Genomic DNA, 23,056 nt, shown 5'->3' on the forward strand with positions numbered 1-23,056 from the left:
GATTGTCACACAGTCACATAGCTATTTAGCTAGAGCTGGAACTAGAACTGAGGTTGCTTGATTCCCCAACTGTGCATTTTCTATGCACCACACAGCAGGGAGAAAGGGAAGAGAAACAATACTGTGTGTTTGTTGCATGTGATCAGGATATGTCTTGATGGTAATCTAGGGTTGAAATGGCAAACAAAAGTGTGGGAGTGGAATGTCCCATTCTATAACGTGTCCCAAGAAATCTCAGGAAAATCAGAGAGAAAGCAAAAGTTTGAACTCTTGGGCTGAGGAAAATTCTTTCTAGATATGTTTGGTAACTCACACCTACATTTCATAGCATAAAGAGGCAGTATGAATCCTAAATAACCCTTATAAGAAGTTTCCCACCAGGAACATAATGAAGATGCACCTTATAAATTACCAGAATTTGGAGTTTTCTACATATCTGTTATTTGTTAGGAGTGCTCATAGGATGGTGGCAAGGCTTATGAGTAGAATTTCAACTGCATCTTATCAAGATCATTCTAGTGAAGAAAGCTGTTAAAGTCTACTGGAAGGGCCTTACTGACCAGAATCTTTTGTGTATACACACACACACACACACGCACACAGGCCTGCAGAATCAAACTGTGAAGGATTCCCCTGGGTTTTAGATCTTTATTTTGTTGGCAATCATGGATGCATATTAGAATCACTTGAGGAGCCTTAAGCATAATGACACCCAGGCTCAACGCTAGAAGAATCAAGAATTTCTGCAGAGAGGACTAACATTATTATTTTTTTAATGTCCCAGATGATTTTAATATACCACCAAAGACAAGAGCCACTAAGTCAGAGGGTTCAAAAGAACCCAAAAGATGAAGGAAGGAGGTATGAGAGGTAATGAGAAGTTACTATGCCCCAAAGAGCCAAGGTGACTCACTGTCCAAGCAAACCTCCTCAGTGCTGAGTGACCTGCGTCACTTATAGAACCCCACTTACAGAGCATGTGGCTACCATGTCACCACCCTAGATGCCTCACTATCCCAGTGCATCTCTCTCTTGTGGTAAACGTGCCTCTAGAACTCTGCCTGATGCGCAACCACCCAGTCCTCACTCAGTACTCCTGCCTCCACTTCTAGGAAATTCTACCTCTACCTCCCATCTTCCATAAACAACCAAGCATCTCATTGAGTATATACATATTTTTCTCCACCACGGGTAAACAAGAGAACTTTCCACATACTACTGGTTTTTATGAGGCCCTAATGGAATCCTTCTCACAGCCTCTGTCCACCTGTAAAGGGAACGGATACCCTTCTGATAATAGATTTTCCCTCTTAACTGAATTCATTTTTAACCCTTGCATTTTCCAAAAATATGGCTGCTCACAGTAGTTTCAATAGCCCAAAGAAACTCCCAATACCCCTGCTAGCTCTGGTGAACGTTCAAGTGCTGCTGCCCCATCTCTGCTTAGAGGTTTCTGCTCATCATCTGCTCACAGCCTCCAAACTGCCCACCCTTTCAGCAAGCAAGGCAACATTCCCCTTGCCTGCTTAGCTTCTAAGCAGAGCCCAGAACTGTACAAGCAATACTGCAACAAAGTTTTTGTCCTGGTAGTCTGACTCCATTCGGGCTGGAAGTGCTCAGTCTTCTGGTAGATCTCTCATGCCCCACTCCCCCAGTAGATCCTTTGACAGCCCACAATTCTGCCCCAGTTCTGAGGGAGGGGAACTGGAAATACGTCCAACCTCCTATAAATATTATTAAATCCTTGATATCCACGTTTTCACTTAGCAGGAGCTTGCAGAGGACCTGTTCTTTACCGTGTGTGTGAGAGGCTTGGGGAATTAGAGCTTGTCAAAGGCAGGTGGGACAATGGGATGATAATAATTCCAGGAATCAGGAATCATGAAGTCCGATCCCAGCTCACTAATAATGTACATGGAACTAAGGCCAAGTGTCCATTTCCACATTCCGAAAATAAAATGATCTCTAAGGAGAGCACAATGGGAATGGGAGCGTTTGGCATTTCTGCAGCTAGAAATCAGAATAGAAAAACAACTGGAGCGCAAAGAAAATTACAGGCTTCCCTCGCTATGCAAAAGTGGAGCATTCTTATGAAACTTTTCATAAGTTGAAATGGTATGAAGGTAATGGTATAAGGCCAAGAAGTAATTTATATGGGAACATTTTTGAGCATTCCCAGACCCAAAACATAACCTTTCTTAGGTTTTTCAGATACCTTAGGTCACATCTTGCTAACGGATGCACAAAATAAATTGAGGTAAAGCACAAATGGTCATAGACCCAGTTGAAAGCCATGATGGCTTGCTGCTGAGATGCTGAGTGCAGTTTCAGGGGAGGGAGCTTGGAAGAGCCGTTCTCACTGTTCGGTGCACTCTGCCACTAAAACAGCTCCCTGCAACACAAACTCTGAACGTTATTTTTGCTTTTCACCTTTTTTTGTAAAAGCAAAACTCCAGGGCGCCTGGGTGGCTCAGTTGTTAAGTGTCTGCCTTCGGCTTGGGTCGTGATCCCAGAGTCCTGGGATCGAGCCCCGCATCGGCCTCCCTGCTCCGCGGGAAGCCTGCTTCTCCCTCTCCCACTCTCCCTGCTTGTGTCCCCTCTCTCGCTGTGTCTCTCTCTGTCAAATAAACAAATAAAATCTTTGAAAAAAAATAAAATAAAAAATAAAAGCAAAACTCCTCTTCAGATTCCTTTTGGTTAGCAGAAACAGGTGCTGTTTAGGTCTTTTGTAAAAGTTAGTGGTGTAACATGAACTTTTGGAAAGTGGGGGATACCTGAATTTGAGAAGAGTTACAGGGCAACATACAAAATTAAAAAGCACTATCTTCGATGCCTTAAGAAATGAATAAAGTAATAATTATATTAAAGGAGTGATACATAAAGCAAGAATTAAGGGCACTGAATTTCATGAAGAAACACGATTATTAATATTTGGATCACTCATTGAACATGTAAGAATTGAAGGTTCCCATTTGCTGAACATGCAGGGCCTTTGTTCTCCATATGCTGTATCTATGCTCTGTGCACCACTTCTCATCAGAAGCATTCAGAATGCCCAGTTGGAAAACCGGGACGATTTTGCATCTAACAACTTGGCTTCCAATTTGGATCCTCTGGGAAATGAAATTCTAAAGGGAGATTTAGTCCAAATGAAGCTCCCACAGGAAAAGCTTGCAGGCTGCCCGCTCCAGCTTTTCAGAGCACCCTCAGTAATGCTGAGAACGGCAGGCAACCATCAAGAGGAGACAAAGAGCCAAATGTGTTTCACAGATACATCCACACTATGAATGTGCCAGTGAACGTCTGAAGATGTCCCTGACAGCAGAGGCTGCTCCATCATGGACCCAAGGAAGCCCAATCACTTGAGAGATCTAAAACTGGCCAGAGAGGAAGCTGACACACATCCTTAGTGCCCCACACTGTTCTGACAGGGAAACCCACAGCGTGTCCTCATCCAGAAGGTCTTTTCCTCTTCGGGTATCTGGGCATCTGCAGGCTGGGAGCTTCCTAGGATGAACAGAAGGACGGGTCTGTGCATGTTCACACATCTCATTTCATTCATTCACACTTCAAAAGGCTCCAGATTCTGTTAGAATTTTAGCTCTTTCTTATTCTCAGTCCATTTTTGAAGCTGGCATGAGTACGCCTGCGTTCCAGGTATAATATATAGCTCCTCACTGCCTCCCACTTCCAAGTCTTGCTACCAAGTATGCCACTCACATTTTCCTCCTTTCAACACAAACATGATGCTTTTCATGCTTTCCTTGCAAATGATGGATGGTAGCTGAGCTAAATATGGAGACAGGGGTTACAGACACATTTTGTTCCTATTAAATGTTCTACTTCTGTGTTATTACCCTTCTTGGCTTCACATTAACTCACTTCCTTCCTGGTATCCAAAAAGAAGGTGCCTATGATTGGAATCCTGGAAGTGAAGAGCTAGACTCCATATTCTAGATCTATCTTTAGGTTTAAAGAGTGTCTCTATTTATTTGTAATTTCTTTTTAGGATGGAGTAAATCACCTGTCACTTTTGTGGTCTAAGATAAACATGCTCCTTGAAATTTGGTACACCTGGGTTTTTTGGGTTTTTTTTTTTTTTTTTTGTGGCCGACTGATGAGATGAAGGGTGAATTGTGAAAATGGCACTTCTGGAAAACTGATGTTCAAAATTCTTCTCTAACTTTTAATAAGCTAAACCTGGGGGCTTGTGAAAACCCATAAATACTGACAAAAAGTTGAGTCCAGGCTTTGGAAATGAACACAACCAGCTAGGTCTCCTGTTTCTGCCTCTCACTACCTCATGACGCTTGTTTGTACTTAAAAAGTCTCAGTTTCCCAGTCAGGGTTCCCACATTGCATCTGAGCGTCATGTCTCTTTAGTCCCCTTTAATATAGGACAACTCCCTTGGATTTTTAAAAATTTCATTTTTGCTGTCTCTCTTGACATTAACATTTTTTAGTAACTCAGGACAATTGTTTTGGAGAACGTCCTACATTCTGAATTTGTTCTATTATTTCCCCATGATTAGATTCATATTAAAAATATTTGGCAAGAATACTTCAAAGTTGATGTATACTTCTCACTGCATCTCATCAAATGGCACATAGTAGTCCCATTAGTAGGGAATACCAAATTTGATTACTTGTTTAAGGTAATTTCTGTCAGAGTTCTTTATTCAAAAGGGACTTCTCTTTGTAATTAATAAATAATATTTGATGGGGTAAAAATTTAAAACTGTATGAATATTTAGTCCCTCAAAAAAATTTCATCCAGTGGTTTTGCAATCCATTAATTATTCTTCCATGAACCATGTATTCATTTATCATTTATTTATTTAGCTTTGCAAAACAGCAGTTTTTTTAAGTCTGTCATTTCTTCTGCATGTACTTAATTGGCCTTCTTTTGTAAAAACAACTTTCCTTTTTTTCTTCCTTCCCCTCTATTTCTCTTTCTCCCTTTTTGAGCATCACTATGAACTGGTAGATTTTTTTAAAATCAATGAGCTCGTACTGTCATTATTCTGTTGATGTTCAAATTTGCCAAGAATGTGATCAGTGGAAGTTCCCTCCAAGGGGCTCCTAAAAATTTTTTATCTATTTGTCTGTTTTGTTTTTAGTGGTTGCATAGAGTTTATAATGTGCATATCTAACTGATCCCATCTACTTTCAAATATTGTATTGCCTTACAAATAGTTTAAGAACTTTACAACAGTATGCTTCCCTATCTCCCCTCCAGTCCTTTGTGCTATTGTTATCCTACAATTTACTTCTGTATGTATTATTAAACAGCAATTGTTATGTTTGCTTTAAGAAGTCAATTACGTTTAAAGCAATTAAAAATGAGAAAGCTTTTATTTACCCACATATACATCATTTTCTATCCCTTTCCATTCCTTTGTGTGGATCTAAACATCTATCTGGTACTTTGCATCTACTTAAAGAATTTTCTTTATTTTCCTAAGCAGGTCTGCTTGGATTTTCATTGTCAAAAACATCTTTATGTTGCTTCTTTTTTGAAAGATATATTTGTTGGCTATAGAATTTTAGATTTTTTTCTTTCAGTATTTTAAAGATGTCATTTCTTTGTCTTTTAACTTGCATAGTTTCTGACAAGGAAACTGCTATAATACTTCTGTTTGTTTCTCTATTAATAATGTTTCATTTTATTTTTAGTTGCTTTAAATTTTTTTTTAGCACTAGTTTCAACAATGGGATTATGATGTGATATAGTGTGGTTTTCTTTTAAGTTTATCATGTTTGGGGTTCACTGCGCTTCTTGATCTGTGGATTTAGATATACAAGTATATATAATTATAATACAATTATACATATAATTTATATATAATATAGGACATATATATTATAATTTAATTTAATATATGTATTATATATATATATATATATACTGGACATTTTGGCCATGATTTTTCAGATATTTTTTCTTCCTCCTCAGAGTTCAATTCCATGTATATATATTGCTTGCTATTGCTAAATAGCTCTTGGAGCTTTGTTGTTCTCATATTTGTTTTGTTGTTGTTCTTCTTCCTCTTCCTCTTCTCCCACCTCCTTCCTCCTCCCCTTTCTTGTCTTTCACTTTCTTCTTCTCTTCCTTCTTTAGTTTTTTTTCTCTGTGGTTCATTTATTAGCACCTATTTCTATGTTTCAAGTTCACTGACATTTTCTTCTTCAGTTAACTGCTGTTAATACCATCTAGTATATTTTTCATTTCAGATATTATATTTTTCATCTCTGGGATTTCTGCTCATTATCTTCATGTTTTCCCTTACCTTCTGATGAATATCAAGCATATTTATAATAGCAATTTTAATGTTTTTGCCAATTTGAACATCTCAGTCATTTGGAGGTAAATTTTTATTGACTGACTTTTTTCATAGACATGGGTTATATTGTACTACTTCTTCATATGGTTAGTCATTTCTTATTTGATGCTGGACTTTGAGATTTTTAGGTTGTCAGTGCCGTATTTTGTTGTATTCCTGTAACTATTGTTAGAACTTGTTCTGGCATGCACTTGGAATTAATTTCATTCATCATGCTATTTGGATTAAGTTTTGTTGGTACAGAGCAAGAACAGCTTTTTGTCTAGTGCAAATTTATTCACACTACAAAGATGATATCTTTCTGAGAATTCTATCCAATGTCCCGTGTGTTATGGAGTCCTTCTCCCCTGTCTGGTGGAAACACAAATTATTCCTAGCCCCATTTGACTCTAGGAATTCTTCAGCCTGCTACTTTCCAGTAGTCCTTTCTTTGGTCTGGAGTATTTTCTTCCAAAGCATGTACAATACGGTACTCTGCTTCAGCCTCTCCAAATCTTTGGAACTCAGTTTCCTCTTTTCCAGTATTTTGCCATGAAAATTTTGGCTGCCTTGGCCTCCTTGAATCATAAATTTTTTTCTCTTCAATTTAATGAGACTCCCAGCCCCTGGTGGAGTCCCCCTTCCTATGCTGCAGCCTAGAAATTTCCTTCAAGCATTAGGCTGGTTCATTTGTAGGTCTAACTTCGTTTCCTTTTCACGGGAGTATATATCTCAGGATAAATGTATATCCCAGGTTTCTAGTTATTTAAGATAAGAAGGTAAATTAGGTGTCTGTTACTCTATCATTGATGAAAGGAAAAGTCCTCTTTATCTTCTTGGCAAGTTCTTGTCAGTATTTGATTACCTTTTTGCTTTCTAACACAACCAGATGTTCTATGCTCATCTTGTGTTTTTCCAGTCCTGAACTCAGAATCAGCCATTTCTTCAAGGCGCTCCAAATCTTTAGTAGACAATGGTCTTTAGACAATGAAATACAGGTGCTACATTTGCTCATTTATACTGTGGTGTCATTCCATCTGTAACTTTTTAAATCATTATGTCATACTGATATCTTGAATTTCAAGCCCAACAGTATTCTCCTCACCTCCCCTCATGCCATGTATCTCTCTCTTTTTTAGTACAGCTAGAACCCTAGTTCCCAACACATCAATGTATTTAGTCATTTGCTCCGTACACATAGAAATAATTTCATAATTATTCTACCAATGCCACTAACTTAATAACAAACTTATTAAGTAAAATTTAGGATTTTTTTTGCAATTATTCTTGTCTTTAAAATACCTCCCATACAAGATATACAACCAGAGTACTGCGTTCAAAATTATTTAGATTTTAATTTTTTCTGTGATTTTGCTATAAATTTGATATATAGTTAAGTTTATTTTTCTGTTGTTTTTATTTAATTTTAGGATTTGCTCTTACTTCACCATTTTTAATTAAATTTTATTTTTTGATCATGTATAATATTTACATAGTATAAAGATCAAAACCAACAGAGAAATCTCACTCTTATTCCAGTCCCCTCTACTTCATTCTCATGAACCCTTGGAATTAACCATTATAGTTATTGGTTAATTTTTTTTTTTATAAATGAGCAAGTACACATATATGAGAGAATATATATATTCTTATTTCACTACTCCTTCCTCTTTTGTCATGTATAAAAGAAAAATCACTATATATGCTCTTTTTTTTTTCACTTAACACGGGCACACTATATAAAAGATGTCTCATAGGCATCCAATTGTAGATATCAAACAGAGCCTTAAGATTTCTTCCTGATAAGTTTCTCTACCAAATATCACATAATTTTACCTTGCCAGTTATCAAGCAATATTTAATTTTGGTTTTGTTAAAGTCAATTTCTCTTGAAGTTTCCTGTATATAACTTTAAGACAAAACTGATGCTCTCCAAAGCACAGTTTTAAAAGACAGACTTCTCTTCATCCTGAAAAATTGGAATCACATTATCCTCTTATCATTGACCCCATTTTTCAAAACTCAATTCTCTCCAAGTATGACCTTTCAGAACTCTGCAAATTAACCACAGCTTGGTTAATTTGAGGAGGTCCGTGAATGAAATTGTCCCAATTCAGATTCAACTTCCCTGTTTTCTTCTAAACATCTGTCTGAAGGTCAGGGACAATTTGAATTCTATATTTGTTCTACAAGCAGGTTTCTGTAGGTCCCAACCTGAAATTGTGGGCAAGGAAGAGTTTCTGTTACTTGATCAATTAAAGTGACCTTAATATAAAACACACAAATAAATAAAAATTGTATTTTCTGAAGAACTAACATTGAATAAATGTTGTTAGCATTATACAATAAGAGTAGCTGATATTGATAAAATTTAATAGACTGTCTCAGAGCACTTCAGTGCTATGAAATTTTCATTCTTTCAATAGTACAATGCTACCAAGTGGAAGGTCCAGGCTGGGGCTGAGCAATTGCACACCTGAATAAATTAGAGCTTTTGCCCTCAAAGGTCTTACTGACAGTTGAGGAGACAAGTATATTCACAGATATTATTCAAGTAAGATGTACTGCATGTTATCACGAGAAGAGCTGTAAGTAAAAGACAATGAGGGTTTGGTGGCAAGGACATTAATTCTGATGGTGGTATTTGAGAAACTTCTTGGAGAACATAAGATCGAATCTCAATCTTGGAAGGTTGAGCGGGATTTTGACAGCAATGAGTGACAATTGGTTTTGACTTGCGCTAAAATGGCCTATTTGAGGCTGTTGTAAGACACAAAACACAAGACAGTTTTAATTAAGACAATTCCAGTGAGAGTGGAGGACAGAGAGATTCAAAGGTCAAATGTCCAAAAACAGGAGGATCCCAGCAAAATGTCATTGATGACCATCAATACACATTACTGCAAAGAACCTAAAATAAAGATATAATACCTTGGAGTGCTGAGAAAACAAAGTGAGTTTTCTGATGAATTTATTTTACTTTCCCCACAGGATTATCATGAATATCAAGAAAAGTGAATGTGAAAAATATTTCGTTTGTTGTGTGGTGTTCTTGTTATTTCTATTAACAAAAAGAGCAATAATAATATGGCTATTTAAAGGTGTCTTTTTTTTTTCCTTGTGATAAGCCTGGAAGTGAAATGAAAACAAAGGCTGAAATGAGTTTTGCTGTAGAAAATAATTCTACAAGTTTCAAGTAAACCAACTGTAGCTGCTGAAATTGAACATATTGGGTTCTGCTGTGGAAGAAAAAGGGCCTCCAAACTCACTTTTAGCAGGAAAATGAAGTTTTTTTCTTGATGAGAAGAAATCTGTTGAATTCAATACAACAGTTCCATTTTTCCTAAGAGTGCAGGATGGGTTGTTGTAATGCAGTGTTTTCATGAATCTTTATTTCCCTCTTTCATAGGGAGATAAGTGAAGACTAGTTGTGGCATGAAGAGTCCCATTCTACGACCACCTCCCTTATGGTCTCAGAGGGACAAATTCAGGCCATAAACTCCCAAAAGAATGTATCATAATCACCATCATCATTGCCATAGACTGAATGTTTGTGTCCCCCCCCCGCCCACCACCACCACCAAATTCCTATGTTAAAACCCAACCCCCAGTGTGATATATTTGGAGGCAGAGTCTTTGGGAGGTGATTAGGTCATGAGAGTGGAGCCCTCAAGGATGGAATCAGTGCCCTCATGAAAGGGACCCCCAGGATCTCCCTTGCCCCTTTTGCCATGTGAGGAAGCAGTGGAAAGACAGCCAACTCTGCACCAGGAAGCAGGTTCTCACCAGACACCAAATCTGTCAGCACCATGATCTTAGACTTCTCAGTGTCCAGAACTATGAGAAATAAATGTGTGTTGTTTAAGCCACCCAGTCTATAGTATTTTTGTTATAGCATCCTGAATAGACTAAGACAATCACCCACACAGCATTTTAATGATTATCTGGTTTCACGTGACAATGTGAACTGAGAGAGTGACCCTGACCTTGCCAGTCCCTACTGGTACAGACACAACCATAGGCACAGACATTATAAATATAGCTGAACAACATAGGCAGTGCAGGATAAGTTTCTTATAAGCAAGAAGTAATAATACTTAATATTCATTGGGTGCATGTTACACACTCAAACACTATTGTAACAGATTCTCATATTTTGTCTTATTTAATTTCAAAATCAAATAACCATTTGAGGTAAGTCTCATTCTTAACCTCCCTTTACTGATGAGAAAACTGAGGCAGAGAGGATTAAATATTCTCAAATACTCTTTTTGCCCTAGATTACACAGGATTTTAACTCAGGCCTTAGGGCTTCAGACTTCCCCTTTTTAACCATGGCTTATTATCTCCAACACCGCATTTTACGGATTAAAAATAGGAAGGAGGGGCGCCTGGGTGGCTCAGTCGGTTAAGAGGCTGCCTTCGGCTCAGGTCGTGATCCCGGGGTCCTGGGATCGAGCCCCGCATCGGGCTCCCTGCTCGGCGGGGAGCCTGCTTCTCCCTCTCCCTCTGCCTGCCTCTCTGCCTACTTGTTCTCTCTCTCTATCTCTCTGTCAAATAAATAAATAAAATCTTAATAAATAAATAAATAAATAAATAAATAAATAAATAAATAAAATAGGAAGTATTTATAACTGATTGGAGTCTAACAAAAGCATCAGAGAGCCCCATCTGTAGATATGGGGTAAAGAGATAATGTCAGCTTCTTGGATCAGAAGAGAGAGAAGAGAGCAAATAAGATAGGCCTGAGTTTGAATTAGAGCTCTATGCTTACTAGCATTGTGACTTTAGGGAGCTACTTAGCCTCTGCATATCTGTTTCTTCATCTATAAATTGAGAATAAAAATCACAAGTACAGCAAGGGCTTGCAGTGAGGTTTAAAGAGTGAATACATGTGAAGAACCTATGGGTAGTGGTTGGCACATAGAACATATTAAAATTACTATTACTATTATTATAGGTAAGAATTCAGCTACCAGGCAGCTCCTCAAAGGACAGAGCTTTATGTTCTTGTACTTGGTTGGTTGTTCACAGGTACCAGAACATTTTCTCCTTGGTTAGGGAAAGTTCTGAATATAGGAAAGATTGAGGAATTGAAGGCTCATTCCAGCTGAGACCCAAGCTCTCCAGCACTGGTTCTCCATTCACGACCTTGAAGTACACCTCTGATGTGGCTTCCTTCCTTCCCAGGACTCCAGCCTGGCTTCTGGCTTTCATGGGGTAGATTCTCCAGCAGTTAGGCTCATTCTCAGTGACTTCCTCCTACAACAACCACAGACTGCACAGCCACTCAGCCTCCTGGGTGCCCACCTCTCCTGGGGATACACAGAGACATTGTCTCACCGGGGACAGGCCCTGTTTTGAAGAGAAGCTCGGCCTCTTAGAAACTGGAAAGAAAGCTGAAAGAAAGTAAAAGTATTGGGCGCCTGGGTGGCTCAGTTGGTTAAGCGACTGCCTTCGGCTCAGGTCATGATCCTGGAGTCCCAGGATCGAGTCCCGCATCGGGCTCCCTGCTCGGCAGGGAGTCTGCTTCTCCCTCTCCCACTCCCCGTTTGTGTTCCCTCTCTCGCTGTGTCTTTCTCTGTCAAATAAATAAATAAAATATTTAAAAAAAAAAAAAAAAGAAAGTAAAAGTATTAAGACACAAGTGAGGGAGTTTATAATTTAGAACAGAAAAGGTCTTAACAGATCTGGCTCTAACTCCTCTCATAAAAGATGAGAACATTTAAAACTAGAAAAGGGATTTGCCAGACATCACTTAACCAGAGTTAGCAGAACTAGAATGGCCAGACTCCTGCTGGAAGGGTTGATGTTTTCAAATTATGCACCTCAGGGTACCAGAGTTTCTTTGATGTTCTCCAGAGATTTCTAAGGGAGAAGGGAGCAGGGAGACTTCTAGACATTTCCTCAATGAGCATACCTCCACAACAATATAGTTTACATTGGGGCTTCTAACTAAGACTGGTTTTGTAGGAAGGGCTCTAGGGCAAAGAGAATATTTGAGAACCACTGTCCTAGACCTTTTTGTATCTCAGACACTCATCATTGACTGAACAATTTCTAGAAAACAAACTTGAAAGCTTCACCAATTATGGAGCCTTTTGTTAAATATTCCAGGGGCCATTGAAGCCATACAATTATACTACAGGCCATCAGATAAGTGTTGAAATAAATATGAAAACAAAAGGGGGCATAAACCTCAGGATGTTTGTGTGTGACTTACATGTGTTTATGAATTTTATTATTTTGCAAATTAATAGTAAATAATTTGTCTGAATAAGACAAATATGGCAAGAGTAATAAAGACAACCTCTGCAATATTTTTCAGTTGCCTACTATGTGTGTCACAAAAGCTTTGCCTGTAGCCTGAATAAGTTTCTCACACATATGTGCTATCAATATTGAAATGTATCTAGATGATTTGACCACTGATAAAATCCAATTGCATCTTAAAATGTTGAATTGATGTTATGATATTTTCAAATATTTCAGATATTTTCTCAGTCAACATTTCCCTTTAATATAGATCTAAGATTTTTTAAATCATGAAAAAGACATTCCTGTGTGTGAAAGTTTAAGGGACTCTGGTTAGACGGCAAGACAGGAATGAGTTTTGAATAATAAATTCTGCTGTGCCATGCACATAGTGCATGGAAGTTTACTGAGCATTTCTAGGTTATTCCAGGTAATCACTTGTTTTTGTGAGCCTGGCCATACCCATTCTTTCTTTTATATATTACCACTTGAATTCAATAGTCCTCCAATCAGAAGGAGAGGGACCTGGGGAAGTGAGCTGGTTACATTATCTGGATATTAATAAAAATTAAAACCTTTTCAAAAGAGATGTAATATAACTTCTTTATTTCTCCTCAATACACGAGCCTGTAACCATGCTGGGAGAAAAGCCCTTTACAGAAAAGTTAGCACTTGCTCAAGATAAATGTTAATCATAAAAGACAAGTACAAAAGAACAGATAACCTAGTCATTTACCATAGTTAGCATTATCATGGAAGAGTGGGGCAGGCAGTCTGATAAAACTAGAAGGAAGTGGGATTGCCCACTTAATGTTTATTTGGTGACTGGAGGAAAATCAGGTGGGCTCAGTTATAATGAAAATCTAAAGGAACTGGGATATCACAATACAACCACCTCAGGAATATTGGGAACACTGGACAAGTAATATATCTTTGTGTGTGTGTGTTTTCTTTTCTGTTTTTAATCTCCAAACACAGTGGGTGGTGAACATAAGGCCATTTGGAGCCTGGAGGGGCCTCCTCTCTGGAGTGAAGAGACAGCCCTGCAGTGAGAGGCCACTTGATAGCCAGGAAGGCAGAGTTGGTCACCAAAGGGTGAAGTCATGACAGAATCCAAGAATGCATAGTCAATTTAGTGGAAGGGGATAGATGAACAGAAGGGAGAACCAGAAGCCCCAGATGATTAGAACAATCATCTTTTTCTCCTGGTTCTCCACTCTTAAAACTTGAGCAGACACAACTCTGAAAGGTACCTCAAGGGCCAATCTGTCCCTAGTGTTTGCGTCACAAACAGCTTTTGCGGTATAAGCTATCTTTTGACACTGGGCTTTAAATGAATACCCTGCATGTCAGGGAAACACCCAACACCTTTCCAGCCAAGAGCAATAAATGTTCTGTTGCTCTTGAATTCTTGAAATCGTAACTGCTTAAGGTGGTTATCTTTCCAGATGACAGATACTCTTTTGTCAAGGTGGCCTTCTGTAGGCCAGGAAGAGGGATCTCACTGGGAACAGAATAGGCCGGCACCTTGAGCTTAGATTTTGCAGCCTCTAGAAGTGTGAGAAATAAACATCTGTTGTTTTAAGTCGCTCAGTCTATATTTGTTATAGCAACCCAAGCTGACTAATACATACAGTTACAAAGCAGTCAGGTACCCCTTGACAGTATGTTGCTATCTATGACATTCCTTTTATTTTCACAAATACACTGAAATTTTTTTTGAGAATAGCCAGAGATATGTGAAGAGCTCTCAGAAGATTCCCTCAGATCTTGAAAATCGACCCTCTAAGCAGCATGGAGATTTGAGTGTGTAAGCTCATGATAGCTAATTTTTCTGGTTCAGAGAGTATATAAAAGGATCTATGAGAACTAAACAAAAAAGAATTGTACCAAACTGGATTAACTGGGGCTCCTCAAGTGAGGGCAAGCCCAGAACACCTGCCAACAGTTAAAGATTGTGACCCACAGTCATTGTAACAAATTGCATAAGACTGATTTGGCAGAATTCCAGGTAACACCTCACTGAGAATTGCTACCAGGAAATTGCTAACAAAATGCCAAGAAAAAGTGGCTGTGAGGTGCAAAATGCAGCCCCCTTTCTCCAGTATAAGAATTGTATTTTTTTATTCCCATATGTGTATGATATTTTAGACTTAGAGGTTCAAATTTTGATCTGTTTAATAACATTCTCTTAAAATAAATGTTAAAACCTCTTGGTCCATAAAGTTGTAAACATATCATCTCCTGGGGAGGGGCGATGAGGCGAGTATGCAGCAAACAAAGCTGTAATGGGAAAATGAGTATGAAATCACATTCCCACAGACGTTGCAGTTTTAAAACAATTGGCTTTAAGTTCTGTGTCGTTTCCTTTGCCTCAACTTCCTCCTCCTATCAGTCTAGCCCAATCAGGTTTCTCAAGTGACTGAAGATCAAAATATCAGCATCTATTCCACATCTAAAGAATCTTCCTTTACATTTTCTGGGCGAGTACAATGTAGACTTTAATGTTTCCATAAGCAGAGGAGATCAACATCCATGCAGACAGTGTGGGGTTTGGTGACGCACAAGTATAGTATGAAACATCTTCAATAAATCATATTCGCTGTGTTTCCTATTCCCGTAATGCAGGAAGTGCTGGTTCCACAGGCCCCTGGGCTCTCAGAGATAAGGAAAGCTCTGCAGTGCTCAGAATTTTCAGATAGAGCTTTGGAATTTTGCATGAGATACGGAGTATGCAGTCCTAGACTGAACAGATAGGAAGCTGTTCCTCAGGTGTCATCACCCACTGGAACTGTCTGTCCGGACCTGGAAAACATGGATAGCTGAGATTCCTCTCTGGGTTTGAGATAGACTGTTGTGTATATGTTTAGATAAACTTATACCCAAGTGCCTATCCAGCCTTTGCTGTGGAATTTTGTTCATGAGAGCAATGTCCATAGTAAAGGAAGCAGATCAAACTGTGTTTGGTAGGTCTGCATATGAAAGTGGGCTTAGATTTGACATCCTGGGGTCTGGTTAAAGGATCAAATGAATCAGTAGATAAATTATTAACCGTTTTTCTTTATGTGACTTGAAACACGTTCCCATCCTGAAGTAAGGTAGGTTGTAAGCCATAAGGTAAAGCATGATAATAAGAGTTGTGAAGTCTGCATTCCGGAAGCTTTTTTTTGTTTGGAAGTTTCTGCGGGGGTGGGGGGACATGGGGGGGTGGGACAAAAGCGAATATCTACATTATAAAAAGATGATATGGGTAATCCCAAACAGGGAATAGTCAGAAACATTTAAATGCTTCTCTTATAATGCTCAATAGAAATAAAGCAGGAAATAAAAGTTAAATACATCATAAAGTGTGCATGATGGCTTCAGTGTAGAAATTGTATGTCTGTTAACATGGGCTGAGGGAAACATAAAGAAATGAAAGCAGTCATATTCTTTTTTTTTTTCTTACACAAAGGCAATTTATTCACAGAAAACAATAATTTGAGGAATCCTGTTCATAGATGGCTACCACGGTTGACCCCCTTTCCTGAGTGTGCTATTGGAGGGGATGAGGTTGACATCCTCCATCTACCTGATCTTCATTCCTGAGTGGATGACCAGGCTCCAGGTCCAGGGGTCTTGGTTCTATTTCCTCCTGTGGCCGGAGTTTGATGTGGAGGGCAATGATGCCCAGCTCCTTGCATCTCTGGGCTATATCCTGGGCAGCCCACATGGCAGCATAGAGAGAGGACTCATCTTGGTCAACCTTCCAGTCACCCGGCAGATGGTTTCCTTACCAGAAAGATTGGTGACATGGCCAAAAGTGTCATTGAAGGATGCAAAGATGTGGCAGCCACCAAACACATTTTCTCCTTCAGCTATGTGAGGACCAAGGCTGATGACCTGTTCTTCCTTCTTTTCCTTCCCCTTGCAAGATTCCATTTCTGTGCATCTTCTCCAGACTCTGCCATCAGAAAGGGAAAGTAGTTATATTCTTGATGGACAGTGGGTCTTTTTGTTCCACTGTGATCGTGATACATACGGTGTATCACGATTGGAACAGTGGGCAACGTAATTCCTGCTTTCTTTGCAATTTCTTTGGAATGTACGTTGAATGTGTTTTGATGTTAGGGAATTACTCAGAGATCTACTGTACAGCCTTGTACATTTGGGCAACTGTACTGTATTGTACACTTAGATTTGTTAAGAAGGTGGGTAGATCTCATGTTAAATGTTCTTACTGCAATAAAATAAATTTTAAAAAATAAAGGAATGCTTGGAAAACAGGCTCATTTTCTTTTTTTAAAGATTTTATTTTATTTATTTGACAAAGAGAGAGAACGCGAGAGAGGGAACACAAGCAGGGGGAGTCAGAGAGGAAGAAGCAGGCTCCCCGCTGAGCAGGAAGCCTGATATGCGGCTTGATCCCAAGACTCTGGGATCATGACCTGAGCCGAAGGCAGATGCTTAATGACTGAGCCACCTAGGCGGCCCAGCAGGCTCATTTTCTTACTTTGCTCCCAGAACTTGTTCATATTAAGCATGTCCGTATATTTTCCTAGGCTGCACAGCTTCCCCTCTCGGATTTGTGTATCCCAAATACTTCCCTGAGGTGGGTAAAGGAAGTATGTAAGTGTTTGACTTTTAAATATTTTCCTAATGAAAGAATCTGGGTTTGTGGAGACTTCATTGGTCGTCTTGAACATGTGCTCACTTCCACATCTTAAGTGGATCCTACTGAAAAGGGGCTCTTTTTTTTTTAAGTGTCAAATCAATTCTACTGAAAATTCTGCCAATTGAGTCAGACCCAGTGCTCAGATTAAATCTCTAGAAGTAATATATGGTCTCTCTCTTTTTCTCACACAGCATATCTTGTCCTTACCATATAATCTAAACCTTAAAAATAAAAGTGTGACCATTCCTCATGACTTCCACCATTGTCACTCTTGTCCAAGTCACCATCCCTTGTTCCTTGAGGTGCTACAATATCTCCCAACTGGCATCCCAGCTTCCACACTTGCCCACCCTAGAGTACATTGTCTACAGAGTAGCCAAGAAAGATCTTTCAACATCCTATTCTGACATTGTGGAAGGCAAGAGAGTACCTTGAGAGGATGGATTGGAATTGGAGGTATTGATGTGCAGTCAGGATTTCTAAAATGTGTAAATGTTTCAGTATATGTACACATCCACATGCAGATATAATATAGACACACACATGTACACATGTGTGTACATTTCCTACCTCTGTTTGCTGAAAGAACCTTGGAGCAATGACACTCTCAGTAACAAAATGAATGCAGCCCCCAGATCTTGACTTCTGACACCATCTCCACTAAAAGGAATCAGAGATTCTCAGAGAAATGACAGTTTTCTAGGCTGGGTAAGCTAAATACAATAAGATACTGAAAAATTGCTTTTGTTGAGGAACATGGTCAAAAAGATAAGACCACCAATTGACCTGTGAGCTAGATCTCGGCACCCCGAGGCTCCTCACCCCTTCCCCTGTCCTTGGAATGTGAGTTCAGCTTGCCTTTCCCACTCCCAGAGGTTGCTCCAAGGACACAGCCTAAAGATGACGATGTGATGTTGAAAGTACCTGCACAGTATACGTGACTGAGCCATTAGGGCCTCTCAAGATTTGGAAGGCAGGTGTGGGAATTTTTTTTTTTTTTAATTTTTTTTTAAAGATTTTTTTTTATTTATTTATTTGCGAGAGAGAGAATGAGACACAGAGAGCAGGAGAGGGAGGAGGGTCAGAGGGAGAAGCAGACTCCCCGCTGAGCAGGGAGCCCGATGCGGGACTCGATCCTGGGACTCCAGGATCATGACCTGAGCCGAAGGCAGTCGCCCAACCAACTGAGCCACCCAGGCGCCCCTGGAAGGCAGGTGTGGGAATAAATTCATTTTGCTGCTGCCCAAGACAAGCCTCATATATAAGTTTTCTTTGCTATTATTAAAATTGCCACCTACCAATTTGGAGTGGCCTGCCTCTTTCTTTGGTCTATACCAGCCCTCTGCATATGGGGGCTGGATTCAGATTACGTCAGGAAAGCTCCTGAGAAGATTGTGTGAGAAGGTTGTGAACCTACACTTTTTGAAGAAAACTTAAGGAAATGCCCCCCAAAAATGAGGAGGACTTGTCACAAGGACACAGGGAATGGCTTGAAGGAGCTCCCACTGGGACAATTTGAGAAATAAATTAATTAAGGGTAGTAATTAATCATAAGCCATTAAAAAGTAGAAAACTACAGTTCCACACCCATAATAAAATGAAATAAAGGGTGAAGAAGAAGGGAAGGCTCTTGCTTACAGTAGCATGTTTACTTGCTTACAGTAAATGTGGGGTGAGTATTGAATATGGAAAATCATCATTTGGTAAGTATCACAGTAGAGAAGAATTCAGGCAAGGATCATCAAGAAATGTTAAATCTAGGGAGTAAATTTTGGTAAGGACCAGGATATCTGCATAATTGTTTATTAGTAGCAAGGAGAAAATAGTAATTATACAGTGGACACACTGGATAACACCATGACTGAGTGATTAAAATTATTATCACAAAGGATGGGCAGATGGACATTGCATGTCTCCAGATGGGATATCCTGAGAAGGACAAACATCAGTTCTATGTTATTTCTGCCAAGAATGCATAGCCTGAATCTAATCATGAGAAAATGTTAGACAAACCCAAAATGGGGATTGATCTATTAAAATGGGGTGGGCAGGGCAGGGATGGTTGAGACGTGGGAGACTGAATGCTTCAAACTGTCAATAATCATAAAAGGGAAAAAGAGCTGGGAAATTGTTCCAGAATAAAAGGGTAAGACTTGAAAACCAAATTCAATATATGATCCTAGACTGTATCCTGTACTGGAAGAGAAAAAAAAAAAAAAAATGCTATAAAGGACATTACTGACTCAACTGATATAATTGGAAAACAGATGGTATTCTGGATAAAAGTACTATATTAATAATAAATTTTGCTTAGGTTGATAACTTCTTTGTCATTATGTAAAGCATATTAGTCAAGGTTCTCCAGAGAAACAGAATCAATAGGATATAGATGGATGGATAGATAGATAGATAGATAGATAGATAGATGCATACATACATACATAGATAATAGATGGATGGATGGATGAATGGATAATAAGGAATTGGCTCACATAATTATGGAGACTACAAATCCCAAGATCTGCAGGGTGAGTCAGCAAGCTGGAGAACCAGGAGAGCTAATGTGTAGTTCCAAACCAAGGTCAGCAGGCTTAAGACCCAGGAAGAAGCAAAGTTTCAGTTTGAATCTGAAAGCAGGAAAAACACTGATGTTTCAGTTCAAAAGCTATCAGGCAGGAATAATGCTCTCTTACTTGGAGAAGGTCAGAGTTTTTATTTTATACATGCTTTCAGCTGATTGGATGAAGCCCATTCACATTGGGGAAGGCAATCTGCTTTACTAGGTCTACAGATTTAAATGTTAATCTCATCCAAAAACACCCTCACAGACACACCCAAAATAATGTTTGACCAAATATCTGGGTACTGCATGACCAAGTCAAGTTGACACATCAAATTGACCCTCACATAAGGGTATAGCATTTTTTTGGGAAATACACATTGAAGTGTTTAGAGTTTAAGGGCCATAATGTATGCAATTTACTCTCAAGTGGTTCAGATAAAAAAGATTTTGAGAGAGATGGAGATAGCAAATGATGAAGGAAATTGAGCAAAATCTTAACAATAAGTAAATCTGAGTAAATATAGAGATATTCTTTGTGTTTTTTAAATTTTCTGTAAATTTGAAATTATTTCCAAATAAAGTTTTCTTAAAAGCCTTTCAATGTTCTGCTAAAAATACTCCAGTTATTTTTTTATGCACTATAGATGAATCCAACTTTTGTCACTTGGCCTGCAGAGCTATAAGTGGCCCAGCCTCTGCTGACTCCTCACCTCAGCTAATCCTACTCAGTTCCCACATAGACCCATGCTTGCCCTGTGTGCTTTCTGCTCCTAGAATAGAGCATTCTCTCCACAGAACTTTTATACCTACATTCTCTCCATCCGAAAGCTCTTCCCCCCTGTTTGAATACCACTCCTTCTCATTGCTCAGGTATTTTGTCAAATGTCACTTCTTCAGAGAGTGCCTCTGACTGAAGGAGCCTGTCTTCGGTCATGTTGCTCTATTTCACTTTACTCTCTGAACTTACCATGTTTACTCACTCCTTTACTTGTTTATTATACCTCACTAAGATATAAACTTCAGAAGGGCAGTTGCCTTATCCATCTTGTTTACTGCTGTATCTCCAATATCCAAAATATTCCTGGTCATATGGTAAGTCCTCAGGAAATATTTTTGAATAAATAGATAAAGGGTTAAGTGCTCATAGTGTCCAAACCTTTGAAAAATAAATATTTAATCTGTTACTATTTGTTCTTCATTCATATATATATATATATATATATAGGCTTTACGAGTCTGTGACAGGAATTTTAGTGGTAAATATTATGATAATACGTGAGCATCAAAGAGTGTTATCATAGAGAAGTTAAACAGAAGTACTAATGAATGAAGAGAAACTTCTTTAAAAAAAAAATGTAATTATGGGGGCACCTGGGTGGCTCAGTTGGTTAAGCACCTGACTCTTGGTTTCAGCTCAGGTCATGATCTTAGGGTTGTGAGATGGAGCCCCATGTTGAACTCTGTGCTCAACAAGAGTGTCTTTGGGATTCTCTCTTTCCCTCTATCTCTGCCCCTCCACATTCTCTCTCTTTCTCGGGGATAAGTAAATAAATCTTTAAAAATAATGTAATTCTGATGATCTGAAAATTGAAGTAGGCTGACCTAGTTAATGTGAAAATCCAATAAACATAGCAGTAATAAGAAAATTTCTTGGTAATGGGTCCTTGAATTCAAAATATCTACTACAATGCCCAGAATATAGTAAAGGATTCATAAATATTCAACAAATGCAACAAATAACCTGTCAATAGTTCATTAGTGGGTCACTACAGGGAAAATAAAATAAAGAGAGATAGCTAGTTTTGCACCTTCAAACATTAAAACAGACTATTTTTTTAACTAAAAAAAAGCTCATGATAGCCAGAGGTAAGGTTTTCCCAGTGGAATAGGAACATTAGAAATAACAATAACATAGAGAGGCCTCAACAAACGCAACCCATGGAGGCCCACACTAGGACACATAGTAAGTAAAATGGCAAAAAGTACTGATAAAGGCAGAATTTTAAAAGCAGTGAGAGAAATGAAAACAGTTACATACAAAGGAAACCCCATAAGTTTATCTACTGACTTTTCAGCAGAAACATTGCAGGCTAGAAGAGAGTAGCATGATATATTCAAAGTGCTGAAAGAAAAAAAAAAAAAAACCTGCAGCCAAGAATACACTATCTAGCAAGGCTATCATTCAGAATAGAAAGGGAGATAAAGAGTTTCCCATACAAAACAAAAGGGGAGATAAAGAGTTTCCCATACAAAAGCTAAAAGAGTTCATGACCACTAAACCAGTCTTACAAGAAATGTTAAAGGAGACTCTTTGAGTGGAAGGGAAAGAACAGTAAGTAGGATTAGAAAGTAGGAAACACAAAAGTAATAAAAATAAGCATATCTATAGAAATCAGTCAAGGGATTCACAAAATAAAAGGTATGGAATATGACACCATATACCTGAAACATGGTGGGGGGAGGAGTAAAAAATGGGCTCAAGCTTAAGTGACCATCAACTTAATATAGACTGCTATATGCATAAGATATTATGTAAAAACCTAATGGTAACCACAACTCAAAAACCAGCAATAGATATGCAAAAAATAAAGAAAAAGGAATCCAAATATATCACTAAATAAAGCCAACAAACAATGAAAAAAAGAGCAAAAGAAGAAAGGAACAAAGAACTACAAAAACAACCATGAAACTAGTAACAAAATGGCAAAAAGTACATATCTATAATAATTACTTTGAATGTAAATGGATGAAACACTCCAATCAAAAGACATAGAGATCCACACAATGGATAAAAAAGAAATACCCATCTATATGCTGCCTACAAGAGACTCATTTCAGACCTAAAGTGCAGATTGAAAGTGAAGGAATGGTAAAGCATGCAAATGGAAGTGAAAAGAAAGCGAGGGTAGCAATAGTTATATCAGACAAACTAGATTGTAAAACCATGACTATAACAAGAAGGACAGTCTATAATCATAAAGGGAACAATCCAACAAGAAAATATAGCAATTGTAAATATTTATGCACCCAACATGAGGGCACCCAAATACATAGAGCAGCTAGTAACAAACATAAAGAAGTAATTTATAGTAATAGAAAAATAATAGAAGATTTTAACACCATACTTACACCAATGCATAGACCATCCAAACAGAAAATCAACAAGGAAACGGTGGCTTTGAATGACCACATTGGACAAGATGGATCTAACAGATATATTCAGAAAATTACAACCTAAAACAGCAGAATACACATTCTTCT

The 23,056-nt window shown here is 38.5% G+C and overlaps 1 pseudogene; it reads right to left on the reverse strand.

The window, feature by feature from the left end:
* Positions 1-16,082: 16,082 nt before the first annotated feature.
* On the reverse strand, positions 16,083-16,575 carry LOC102734551 (small ribosomal subunit protein uS11 pseudogene; annotated as a pseudogene).
* Positions 16,576-23,056: the final 6,481 nt, after the last annotated feature.

The sequence above is a fragment of the Leptonychotes weddellii genome, chromosome 8 (genome assembly GCF_054177405.1).
Source record: "Leptonychotes weddellii isolate Sample4059 chromosome 8, ASM5417740v2, whole genome shotgun sequence".
Taxonomy (NCBI): Eukaryota; Metazoa; Chordata; class Mammalia; order Carnivora; family Phocidae; genus Leptonychotes; species Leptonychotes weddellii.